The sequence below is a fragment of the Macaca mulatta genome, chromosome 11 (assembly GCF_049350105.2).
Source record: "Macaca mulatta isolate MMU2019108-1 chromosome 11, T2T-MMU8v2.0, whole genome shotgun sequence".
In the NCBI taxonomy this organism is placed as follows: domain Eukaryota; kingdom Metazoa; phylum Chordata; class Mammalia; order Primates; family Cercopithecidae; genus Macaca; species Macaca mulatta.
Genome location: NC_133416.1, coordinates 15605314 through 15618640, shown reverse-complemented (window position 1 = coordinate 15618640; position 13327 = coordinate 15605314). Strand labels below are relative to the sequence as shown.

General features: G+C 42.7%; 1 long non-coding RNA gene across 1 annotated transcript; it reads left to right on the top strand.

The window, feature by feature from the left end:
- The first annotated feature begins 5184 nt into the window (after nucleotides 1-5184).
- Nucleotides 5185-12820, top strand: LOC144332800 (uncharacterized). The gene is made up of 4 exons (XR_013400921.1): nucleotides 5185-5317; nucleotides 10500-11015; nucleotides 11113-11203; nucleotides 12516-12820. It is a non-coding gene; the product is annotated as an uncharacterized LOC144332800 (long non-coding RNA).
- Nucleotides 12821-13327: the final 507 nt, after the last annotated feature.

The window sequence follows — 13327 nt, the reverse complement described above, 5'->3', positions numbered from 1 at the left end:
CCCGTCACCTGGCTCCAGGCCAGATTGAAGGAGGCTGAGCTCATCAGCTTCTGCTGATGACTTATTCTTCAACTAGTGACCTCACTTGATTTTTATTATCATCTCTGCAAATTAGAGGGAAGGTGACTTGGCCAAGAAATCCTATGACAAAAGATTCTGCAGAGATGTCATTCTATTTTGGTAAATATGATAGTCTCTGTAGAGTTCACCAGTAAGGCAGCTAACATATAAATGATAAAGATTCCAAAGTGTTTGCTCGTATCTCCTGAGTAAGCATTACATGCAACCTAAGGAATGAGAGGTTTTGGTCTCCCTTTCCTAGTAATACCCCTATCATAGGCAAAAAATAAACGAATACATACATAATAAAAACCCAAGAGAAAGATCCTGGGAAGCGTGTTGTCTTATCTTGTTTATATTTACTAAACAGAGCTTGGAAGACACTTTTCTGAAAATCTGTTTTGAGGGCTCAGAATTTAAACTCTTCCTCTGCAGTCTTTGCAAATCCAATAGCCTTTCTGATGCCAAATGAAAAGCTTCCTGTGCATCCTCTAGAAACGCCATTTCTTGTGACAACTCTTCAGAGCTATATGCGTGACTTCCAGCATTGGGGTCTGTCAGAGGACCCACTGGATCCCTCAGGACTGTCTGCAGAGTTTCAGGAGCACAGCAAAGATATTCATGGTCACTGTTGGAAGAAATGGCAGCACGGCTAGTGATCATGCTATTGTTGGAACTGCCTCAAATGCTTCATAGATGGATGTGGAATGAGGGTGCAAACATGCACTCAGCCACGCATCTACTCTACACTTTTGTAGGCTTGTCCTCTGGTGGTCAAGAGAGGCTGTTCTTCCAAGGCGTCAGGAAGAGAGGGTATGTGCAAGAAAACAAACTCGAGGGGAAACAGTTCATGTTTGCTGTTCTTTCTCTTGTTACAAGTTCTAGAAGAAAGATCAACACTTTCAATTGTCTGATAAAATGAGGAACAAGTCTAGAACCCTCTTGTATCTCACTCTGATTCCTCCAGCTCTTCATTCTGTCACTCAGAGCCTTCTAGTTCAAGATCCTGCATTTCCAAGAGCAGGGTCATGAACCAGGAAGGAATCTCCTCACTCAGGTTCAGATACAGGATTAAATCAATCCACCAAATTAAAAGGGTGGTGGCAGGTTCACACGTTCTGAGGGAAACGTGTCATTTGGAACCTGAAATCTTCCCTTCAGCATAGAGGGGGTGATTTCCCACCTTTCCAGCTACAACACTCTCTTCTGCTTCCTTTCACTTCATTACACCATCTATGAGACAGGCAGGAATTATTATTTTTATTAATAAAGTGAATTAAAATAGATTGGTTTGGACGTTTGAGAAATTCTTGAAGTCACAGGGTTCTACTGGGGTAACGTGAACCAGAGCTGGAAGTCCATGAAGCATAGACTTTGAAGTCAGATAGATGAGGTTTTCTAGCTGCAGGGCCTTGGGCAAGGCATTCAGACTCTCTGAGATTCAGTTTTCTCATCTAAAAAGTGGGGACAACACTATATTGGGTTGTTAGTCACAACAAACATGATACATGTAAGTTACTTGGCACATAGGCATTCGAGAAATGGTAGGCTTAAACTAATATATCAATATTAGAGGTATAGGTGCCGTAGCACATGAAAAGAAACCTAATCAATAAAAAGTTTATGCCTGAGGCATTTTCTTTAGTTTAGATCACCAAAGGACTAGAATTAACACGTGCAGGAGGGTAGAGTTAAGCATAACAGACAGGTGAAAAAAAAGGTAGAGAACAAGTCAACAGAAAGCAACATTCCAAACGAAATTACACCCTTGGCCAAAGACAAGGGTTGGGTTTTCAGCGTTAGTCACTGCTGAGGATTAATGAGCTGGAGAACACATGGCTGCGATGCCGTCTTAGGCAAGAATTATTCTAGCAGGGTCCTGAGTTGCAGCAGGAGAAATGCCATTTCCCTTCAGTCTGGACAGCCCTGCTCACTGCAGGGAAGCCGATGAACCAAAACGCCATTTCTCCTGACTCTGGGCTGTGAGCTGTGGGGAAAGCCTAGAAACAGAAGGTGGAGAATTTTTATGATCCCAATGCTTGGTCAAAATGCAATGGTGCAACATTTAGGGTCAAGGTGGGCTAACTATAACACCAGGCTTTCTGGAATCTTTTTAAAATAATGATGAATGCAACTGACAAGAACAAAATAATACACCATTGCCACAATACATGCCAAACACAGAAATCTGTCCAATTCAGAGGCAAGAAATACACCACAGTTTTAGTTGGAAGCCAGAATAAAATGTATACATTTTCTAAACTACATACTGAACTAAACTTATTTTCCTAAGCCTTAAAGCAATTTGAACTGGGTTTAAGTATAAAAATACGTAAAGATGTTTTTGATGCAGGGTGTGTAATTTTATATATATATATATATGTGTGTGTGTGTGTGTGTGTATATATATATATATATATATAAAAACTGAATTGGGTACTCACTGGAATATCAAAATATGCTTAGAATCAAAACATATGCTTAGAATCAAAACAGCAACTTAAGAACTCAATTCTAAATTGATTAAAAGCAAAAGGAGGCTGGATTCGGTGGCTCATGCCTGTAATCCCAGCACTTTGGGAGGCTGAGGCAGGCAGATCACTTGAGGTCAGGAGTTGGAGTTCAAGACCAGCCTGGCCAATGTGGTGAAACCCTGTCTCTACTAAAAATACAAAAAATTAGCCTGCCATGGTGGCATACGCCTGTAGTCCCAGCTACTCAGGAGGCTAAGGCAGGAGAATTGCTTGAATCCAGGAGGCAGAGGTTGCAGAGAATCAACATCATGCCACTGCACTCCAGCCTGGGTGACAGACTGAGACCCCATCTCAAAAAAAATAAATAAATAAAAATTAAATTAAATTAAAAAATAAAATAAAAACAAAAGGAAATAAACTCATAGTTAGTCATTGATTGATAATGATGATGATGATACTATACTTCCTGATACTTGATTCTCAGTGTAATGACATATGTCCTCCCAGGGTGGACTGGTCCTGGGTTTACCCCTGCAATGCATTCAATACCTTCCAACTGGAAAATCTGCTTTCTGACTGGTGTGGCCTTTCAGAAAAGTGTTGGGCCCAAGATCACAGGAAGAATTAGGCCCCATATACAAAAACAGAAGACAGCTAACTAACTTTTTCAACTTAGTAATCATCAATTTTATTATTAGCATATTAACCAGGGATTATGCCAGTTTGGGTGTGTGTGTGTGTGTGTGTGTGTGTGTGTGTGTGTGTGTAATCAGTATGTAGACATTATTACATGGACAAATGTAATAATGTTTTAATAATGTAAATAATTAGCAACTCAAATTAACCTGTTTTGTCAGAACATATTGTTTAGATCCTGGGAACTCTTAGGGGAAAATGAAAATATGGATCCTCACCAGCTGAACCAGTACAGAGTGAGTTAGTTGTGTTGCTTAAAAATAGAGAAGGTAGGGGGAATAAAGATCACTTTTACGCTTCCAGAGTGACATGGAAATTGGGACTCAAGGACAGCCTCTAAATGGAAAAGGAAGGTTTGGGAAAGTGGGGAGGTGGATGGACCTGCACCTGGAGCAGTCCTTTGGCAGATCTTCCTGGAGAAGGTGAAGATGCTGGCAGAGGGAAATAAAGGGTTTAATTCCCTGCAGCCAGGAGTTTGACAATGGCTCAGATTTTCAGAGATGTGACAAACCAAGAGGACTTGGCCACAAGGCCTCGGTTTTCTGTGGTTTCAAATTTACTCATCTGAGAAACATGGGACCTGCTAGCCATTGTCAAGAAACAAACCCAGCGATCCCCGAGAGAATGAGTTGCTGATTCAGAAGCCGAAGAAAGAAAGGACTGTGTGATTCCTGGCTCCTTCCCCTTCCGCATTCTGGGCTCTGTTCTCAGCTCCCCTAAGTAAGTCTGGCCGCCTGTCCTGCTTGATCTGTCTGTAGTCTCAGCAGTTCTCAGTGAGGCTCCTCTAAGGGGCTGAATCAGAATTACGCAGGTCTGAGAAGAGTGAGTTCCCGCAGACAAAATACCTCCTGAGTTTCTGCTCAGCAGCGCAGTTTGAGGCGTGGCCTCTACACATACTGCATATGTAAAATGTCAGCCCACGTGGGAATGATTTCTTCGAGTTAGTCTGGCCCCACCTTGAAGAGTTTAATTTGGATTCCATTTGTCTTCCCCCTGTCCTACTTTCCCCTATGGCTGAGAGAGGATTTTCCATTTCATGTTACAGACATGTGAGGCATCTCAGTCCCGCTCCATTCGTCCACACATCTGGAAGAGCAATGCTCACATCTGGAGCCCATTCTCAGCTGGAAGACGTCTTTCGACATTCTTTTCTTTGAAACTCAATCCATGTAACCTCTTGTTCAAAAGGGCCTCTGAACTACTGGAATCATTTGCAGAGGCTCAGGAAAAAAGTCCTTAATTTCATCCCTACGTGGTGGAATTTATGACTCAAACCAAACCCAACATTCTGTTTCTGATTGCTTTTTTTCAATAATGACTCTTTGGAGCTATGTGTTTAAAAGGATAGAAGTTCTAGCCTAAGACACATACCAAAGGAAGGTGAAAGCAAGCTGTTCAGCAATCACCAGGGTGAGTCCATTGAAGCTCTGAAAGCTTCAACAAACTAGGTCATTTCTTCATCAATATAATTGAGATTCGTTGTTTAAAAATAGACACAGGAGCGTGTGAGGATAAGGGAAGTAACATATCTGGACATGCCTTGTCTCACACCTGTGTAGGATAAGGATAGATGGAGAAAGGGGAAGGGGTTTTTGTCAGGCTAAGACAGTTCTCTGCATTTGCTCACTCATCTCTCCGTAAACCCATGAAGGACCCCAAGATAGGATTCCATGATGCCCCACTGAGCAGGAGAAAAGAAGAAGTCTCAAGAACCTAAGACCAAATCTACAATATTTGATCAGCATGCATACAAATTACCCAGCCATTCTGAAAAACTGCAGCTTCTGGTTGGGTGGTCCGGGATGGGACCGAGGTCTACATTTCTAACAAGCTCCCAGAGGCTGTCCATGCTGCGAGTCCCCAGATCATGTTTGGTACTAGAGAAATGGACCCCAACTCAAAAAATTCAACCTCTGCTAAGAAGTGAATTTGTATTTTGCAGGGTCGACTCTAGTTCTGAAGCCCAGCCACTGGACAGAGAGGTGTGGAAGGAAATGAAATTCACATTCCTGAAATGAAGAAAGGCCAATTCATCTCCACCTTTACCCTCTTCTGCCGGAAGGCAGGAGCCACGCCCAGCCTCTTGGGTATGAAAGGAAAACTGACTGCCTTACTTTACCCCATCCCCTACCTTCAGGTATTTCCCTGATTGCATCAGGTTTATACCTAGTGGAGGGAATGACACAGTTATGGATGGCTGCCTTTGACCTTCAGCAATTGCCCAACTCCCAGCCAAGCTGCTGGGAGAGGAAGACAAGCAGCCACTATTTCCATGGGGGCTCTGCCCGCCAGCTCCTCCTGCCCCTGCACTGTGTTGCCTAGCAACCAGAGGGCAAGAGAAATGGAGGAATGGAAGTAGGTGAGGAGGTAAGGGAGAAATTATAATGACAGGAGACAGCAGCCGAGGGCTCCTAGTCACGCAGACACACGCCCAGCAGTGTGGAATGTTAGTGAGCCTCAGAGGGAGGGCACCAGTGGGTGTGAACCTCGAAAGCAAGAGGCCAGAAGTGCAAAAACATTCATTTTTTCCATTTTATTATTTTTAAAATATTAATAATAAAAAAGGAGAAAAAAATCCTACTTCTTAGATGAGTTGGCAGGGCAGGAGGAAAAAACTGGAAAACTACTTATAAAAACCAAGGGAATCATTAAAGGGTGTGGAGGGGGCTGGGGAGAGATTGGTAAAAATCCTGGGCTAAAAACTAAGACATGTCTTGAAATGTGGCCAAAAAATTGTTTGTAATAAGATTTTTAAAATCTGAAGTGAGACTTGGACCAGACAGGAGGTTCTAGTGGCCCCTGAATGAGGAGGGGTGGGCAGTTCCCTGTGGCCCACCCACCACCACCCTACCGCCCCATCAGTGTCTTCCTGGGCAAAGGACACCCCAGTCCGCAGGAAGGTGAGGAAAGTGGTGGAAGAGTTTTCATTCAAGTTGCAATTATGGAACTTCAGTTTTCTACATAGGTTAAAAGCCTTAATTCGGACCCTGAAGAGTCCCTTAAGCTTGTAACCACCTCTGATCTGGCTTTCCCGCTTCCTGTCATTCCCACACTCCAAATCCTACTGCATTTTGCCATAAGGATGATTCTTCTGAAACATAGATGGAATCAGCGTTGCTCAAAACTTTTTTTCATAGCTCCCCATGGTCAACAGAGGAAATTCCAAACTTCTTAGCATGGCATTCAGTGCTTTCCACAGCCTTGCCTTAGCCCACTTTTCCAGAGTCACCTCCAGCTGCTGCCCCCCTCCCCCGCCTGACGTCCACCCTCTGCTAAAACCACCACCCTAGAATCCAGCCACTAGATCACACCATTCCCCACGAGGACACAAACTTCCAACTCTTCTCCCCCTTTGAACATTACTATCATTGCCCTTTCGGCTCATCTTCCAAACAAGCCCTATTTACCCTTTTAAAAGATACACAAATTTACAGTTTTTCAAAGTAATTCATGCACATAATTTAATTTTTTAAGGTGCAGGGGATTTAAAATGCAAAGCGACAGTCTCTTCCCTTCCTCTTCCCTCTCCGCTTTCCCTTGTCCACTCCCTCTACCTAATCACCTTGCATTCTCTTTGAGTTTTCTCTCCTGGTGATTACTTTTATTTCTCTAAAAACTGTTTCTTGACTTCTATAAAGCTAATTCTTAATTTAGCAATTTTACATAGTATTGTTTTGCATTCTGACTATAATAAATGAGGGTTTAGCATGCCTGGAACATATCACTATTTTCATTTTCCTAATGGAACTCGTTAATAACTTTAAGGCAGGTTACCAGGAGAAGCACTGTATAGTAAGAGGTAAGAGCTCAGGCTCCAAAGCCTGACAGGCTGAGTCAGGATCGCTAACTTACTACTTACTACTGAGTGATCTTGGCCAACTGATTTAACATCTCTGTGCTTACATGTCTTCAAAAAACATTTGAAGACACAAATTAGTGTTTCTTTCAGCTGTAAAATCTATACTGGCCTCTCCAGACCTGCAGCAAAACTGTCATTGTGTGTTACTCTTCACTATGATTCCAGGTTGAATATACTGCTTCTGGAATTTGGTGTCTTCCTCTGGCTTGTTCTGCTTTCTCATTTTTCAGGAGTGTGTTTTCAAATGACTTCCAAAAAAAGGTGTGTAAAGTTAAGCCTTCTGACTTCTTATCTGTTTCAAAATGTCTTTTCCTCTGACTTCAAATTTCATAGATATTCTTGAGGAGTATACAATTCTAGTTGATACATAAGCATATTCATCTAACAATAAGAATAAAAAAATAAAGAATTCTAGTTGAAAATCATTTTCCTTCATAATTTAAAGCAGTTAAACACTGTTTTCTAGCAAACTGTGTTGCTGTTAGAAATCTTTGGTGCTCATTTATTTGTAGGTTGGCGTTATTTTTTTCTCCATTTCTCTCTCCCAGAAAACATTTAAGAACTCTCTTTTCAGTATTAGTGTCCCGAATTTTACACCGTTTCATTTGCCAACTCTTCCTTATTGTAGTGAGTACAAGATGAATATGTCTTTCTTAAATTTTGTGTCCTTCAACTCCGGGGAATTCTCTTGTAATGTTTTTCTGTACTTCATTCCCTCATCTGTTTGTCTTCATCTCTTTTTGGAGCCTCTATCAGTTAGATGTTGGTTCCCTGGTTTAGTCTATGTGTTACCTTTTTTATTTTACTTTTCCTCTATTTTATCCTCCAACTTTTTAGTTAATGTTTTTATAGCATTCTCTTCTGTTAATTGATATGATAGTTTCATAAATGTCTCTGAATATACAAATTCGAGTTTCTTTCAAGTTCCTTATGTATCCTGAATTAACTCTTGTTTTTCTGTGGAGTCATTTCTCTTTTTCTTAATTGTGTTTCATAGTTTCTTTCAAATGCCTATCAGTTGGTGATGCAAGCAAAACTGGCTGAACTCAGAGTACACCAGAGGTTGTGCAGACTACCCAGCTCCACTGCAGGGTCAGTGGTAATGGAGCCTGGATGTGGCATCAGCTCCCACATCAGGATCAGATTGTTCAGTTTCTTTACAGAGGAGCAATCCTTCCCCTGTGATAGGGTAGAGAAGTGGGGAGTTTCAGCCTGCATCTCACTCTTGCTCACCATCAAATCTAGAGTTTTTGAGTCCTCTAAATTTAGAATTTTGTACCCTTCCAGGGTTCTGCAGGAAAAGTCAGCACTTGCCAGCCAGAAGAATTAGCCAGCCACCCCCAACCTGCACATCTCCTTCCCTGTGCCTTGCCCTGCCCACCCCACCTCATTAGCTCTTGGTCCTCTTGCCACTGCTGCAATCCACACAGCACACCATCACTTAGCCTCCAAAGATCCTCTCCACATTCTCTTGATTTCCAGAGAGAAGGTTCAGATCCCCTGGGACAGGGCAGGGGGTGTTGGGTGACAACCAGGAATCCTTACTACCGACATTGGATGTGGGATAATAGAATACTTTTTTCAGCATTGAAAAACAAACTTTCAACCTAGAATTTTAACTCCAATTAAACTGTCTTTAAGTTTGGGGGCAAATTGAGGATATCTTAGGCACATATAAAACCTCTTTCAATATTCTCTTAGAAGAAGTACTCCAGGAAGAAGTGAAATAAATACAAGGGAATATTAAGAGGCTTATTTTTATTAAGAGTAAATGAATAAATACCATATAATTTTAAGTTCTTTCTAAAAAAGAATCAAAAGTGGAAGTTAGATTTACAGAAGTAGAAGAATCACTAACCATACAACAGATGCTCTCCAAAAAGACCAAAAAAAAAAAAAAATGAAAGGGGAAAATACTTAAGGAAATAATTATTATTTCTTAGAATTAAAGAAAATGAGAGACTTCAATTGGAAAGACTTATGGAATGTTATACAACACAGATGGGGAGAATGGTCCACACCTAGACACATTATAGTGAATTTATAAAGTACCAACATTGGCAGAAGAAGAAGTTGAAAGTTTGCATAGATCATCATTATAGAAATTAAAATAGTATTCAGTTGACAAGGCTAGTAAGTATAATCTTGCTTCCAAAACTGGATAAGAACAATATCCAAAAAATTATAGTGTCTACATACATAGATAATTATATATCTAATATATGCAAAAACTCCTGCAAATCAACATGAAAAAGACTGGAAACCCCAAAGAACAATGGGCAAAACATGGAATACACAAATTAGAGAATAGATAACAAGTAAGAGATGAGATATGTAACCCTCCTAGAAATCAGAAAAATACAAATTTAAAAACAATTATATAGTATTTTACACACACCCAGTATACAAAGATTAGAAAGCCAGGTAACAGCAAGTTCTGGAGAAGATTCCAGGAAACAGGCTCATTCATTCACTGCTGGAGTGCAGCCATTCTGGAGAGCAACCAGGCGGTATTTAGTGAAATACTCCTATGTGGCATATATAGGAGCGGCATAGGCCATGCCTATGCCTTATGGCCCAGTGATCCTGCAGACTGGTATATACCCAGAGAAGCTCTTGCCAAAGCCATAGGGGCACATGCATGGGGTTCTTGTTCTGTCATTAGAATACCACGAGTGAGTCAGGGGTACAGGTAGAGTATGGAATAGGGAAGGGAGGTACCGAAGGGAAATGGAAGTGAAGATAAGGGATGAAAGGAAAAAGGCAAATGACCAAAATAAAACCAAAATGTGACCTTGCACAGCCTACTAACAACAGTGTGGCTGAGGAATGTGTTGAGCTTGGCTGTCTGTATCTGAGGGTCCACAAAGCAAAAATCACCATATGCAAGTATTGATTTACCACCTGATATCCTATCCTGGGTCAGGGAACTGGTGGTAGAAAAATAAATGAGAAGCTTCTGCCAGGCTTTGACTGAAGAGATGAGCCGGGGAATAGATGTGGTCCCCCAACAGGCTTCTTTCCTCACCTCTCCATTCATCTGGCCTAGTGGGAAAAAGAGAAGGCCTCGCCCTCTATAAATAAACCCCTCCCTCGCCCTCAGTAATCTCTCCAGGCTTAGTTCATCCCAAAGCTGCAAGCCCATTTTCCACCCAGACATCATTTCCTTCCACAGAGCCTTTGTGGAGCGGGTTCCTCAACCTGTGAGTCATCCCTGCCCATTTCACCCTGGAGTCAAACTGGATCAGGGTTGAGATTTGTCACCTGCACTCACTGGAGCATGGCCACAGCCGTCTCTGAGCCTCTGACCCTTGTGTGCAGGAAGGGCTAAGGAACCAGGCGGAGGTCAAAGCCTGCATTTCCCAGGGAAAATAAATTACTTTAGCATCAATAACATCTGTCTCTCATAGGTAATCAAACTGAGCACCTGGATAAAGAAACCCCACCTCCCACAGTGCTGATAAGGACCGGAAATTGGCTTGTCGAAGTGACGCAGGAAAATGGAGCCGGCAGTGCAAAGGTGAACTCTAAGAGCCGGTGAAGTTACAAGGAACAGATTTTAGTAGAAGCATTGCTGGCCCCTTTTTCTCCGGCACATGCCTGCACCAGACATCCCTTTTAGGACCAAATCTTCTGTTTCCCCTAGATTCCTATTTCATGGATCCTGCCTCTCATCTGGTTCCCTGGCTCAGAGACACACCCTGAGCTATCTCCTGTGATCTACCTGGAGTGGGGACCCACATCCTGGACTTTTCAAGACTTCACTCAGACCATAAAGTGGCCCTAAGCCCTTTCCAGCTTGCTTGTTCTTAGGTACCAAATAGATAGTCAGTGTGTGGCACTCATTAAGCTTATGCTGTGGGCAGAGCAGTGCAGTGAGGCGTTATGGAGAAAAACAATAGAAATAGAAGATTTGGTCCCTCAGGGTACGTAAGTGAGTGTCAATGGGCTGCCTGTTAAATGCAAGCCATTATCCTCCGCACTTTCCTTCATTTATCTTCATTCCTTCATTTATCTTCACAGTGACTCCAGGAGTTACAGCCCCATTTTCTGATTTCCAGAGGAATAATACAAACCTCTCCGAGATTGAGGAACCTGCCTCAAGTAATGGCTGGTAAGTATCCAGGATTCCTGACTCCAAGGCCACAGCGCTTTTCACAACACCACAGTTGCATTAAAGAGAATCCATCCCACCTGCAAATACAGAGCACTGCGCTCTGAAATCAACTCAAAAGCGTTTTCAAAACCGCACATCAGTAAGAACAAACACATAAGAATATAAACTCTGAGCCTGTGTGTTCTGGTCTCTTCTGTAGAAAGGAGGGGTTCCACAGTGAAAGATTCCTAAAGGAGGTAAATTTGAAACCTAGCTTGAAAGAACAGAGGCTACAGATAGGCAGAGAAGAGAAAATAAAGTTGGAATTAGCATCTTCTCTTAAGGTTACGTAGACATTCCTGCCATCGTGGAACAAATTTTCCACTCTGTCTACCAGAGTAAGAGGAATTATGCTTAAACGTGGCAGGGTGGATTCAGGTTAGCATAAAAGACATTTCGGGTGATGAGGTGGTTAAATACCGAACTATTTCATTAAAGGAAGTGGTGAAATGTAGATTTATTTTTTCCCCTCCGATGATTTTGGCTTACTCCTGGAGACAGGAGATGAACACAGCAACTCTGCAGACATCATCTGAAAATGGCAATTCTGGGGCTATAAGATAACTTTATTATGCTCACGTAAAAAGGGTTCAGGGCAACCTATATAATAACAAACCATTGCTCAACCCTAGACCCTCCCAAAGAGCCACTGCAAAGTGGTGTCTCACCTTTCCCATACCCTGACAAGCAGGAACCAGAAAGGGCCTGAGTCACCAGGTCACGTGACTGAAAGTGCAGCTGGGGCCTCTCTCTGCACTTGGCATGGCCGCATGAAACCAAATTGCCTGTGCCCTGCAAGCCGAGGAGCACCAAGCAGATACAGGTTATGTCAGGAAACCCGGGGCTGCCATCCAACTGCTGGAGCCGTCCCTGTTTGCAACAGAAGAAAAGGGTATTTGCAATTGCTCCTTCCCCACACTGTGGCTGCTGTTCAGGTGTTAGTTTTAGTTAGTAGATAGTTAGCTAGCTGGTTGGTTAGGTAGTTAATTGGCTAGTTGGTTAGTTAGGTGGTTAGTTTGCTGGTTGTTAGTTAGCTAGTTTTGCAAATACTTTAAGGGCACGTTCCATCCCTAAGAAAATGATGCTTTTTCACCAACCTATTAATGATTTAACTGCCCCTTCAGGAAGGCAGGCCTTGAACCAGAAGTCCCCAAGAAGAAACTCTTCCCTTCCTACTCTAATGATTTCCATTTTCCTAAGAATCCTGGACTCACAGACTATTCGAGTTAGTCCGACCTTGGGCATTTATTGCAGCCTCGTTGTTTTCCAGGAAAGGAAGCTCAAGCCTAAAGGGACGAAGTGACTTGCCCAGGGTCACACATTTGGTCAGTGCCCTTCACCTGGGGTGAACCTTCGCACATCCAAGGTGAAGATGAAGGAAGTCAGCTGTTTCCCTCTTGTGTTTCAAGCAATGAAGTTTGCTTAAGATTGGTGAATGTAGTTTCAGACATTTCTCCTTTCTCTTCATGCCCCACATACCAACACCACCAAACACATAACAATTGCCTGCTCTGCTTCTCTTTTCATGAGATTTTTAATCAATAGGCACCATCAGTTCCTTCTAGCAGAAATGCAAAGAGCTTCCTGACCCACAGATGGAGGTGGCTACCTTTGGCAAGCTCAGGCGGGATGGCTAATACAGGTTTTTTTTGTCATTCTCATCTCCCAAATCGCAGAGCCCACCTTCTCACCTCCAAAGGGGATGAGTCAGATGCAAACCATGTGAGATGGCTGAAAGAGCCCAGGTTTTCAAGTCAGCAGCCCTAGATACTAATTAACGGCATGGCCTCTCTAGAGGTGCTTAGTGATTGGCATCTCTAAATTGGAGTTGAAAATGCCATGGTGCCATGAGAATGGAATGAGATCATATTTGGGGAAAGCCCTTTGGAAATGGTTATGAGAGGAAATGCCAGGGATTTTCATCACTGGCTTCAGGCTGCCCTAGGCTTGACCATGCAGTCCAGTTCACAGCCCAAAGGAAGGGTGTCTGCAGCTGGGCTGGGCCAGAGGTGGGGCTAAAAGATTGGAAATGTGGGCTCCTCCACCTGTGTACACAAGAAAGCACCTCTTCCAACAGCCCTC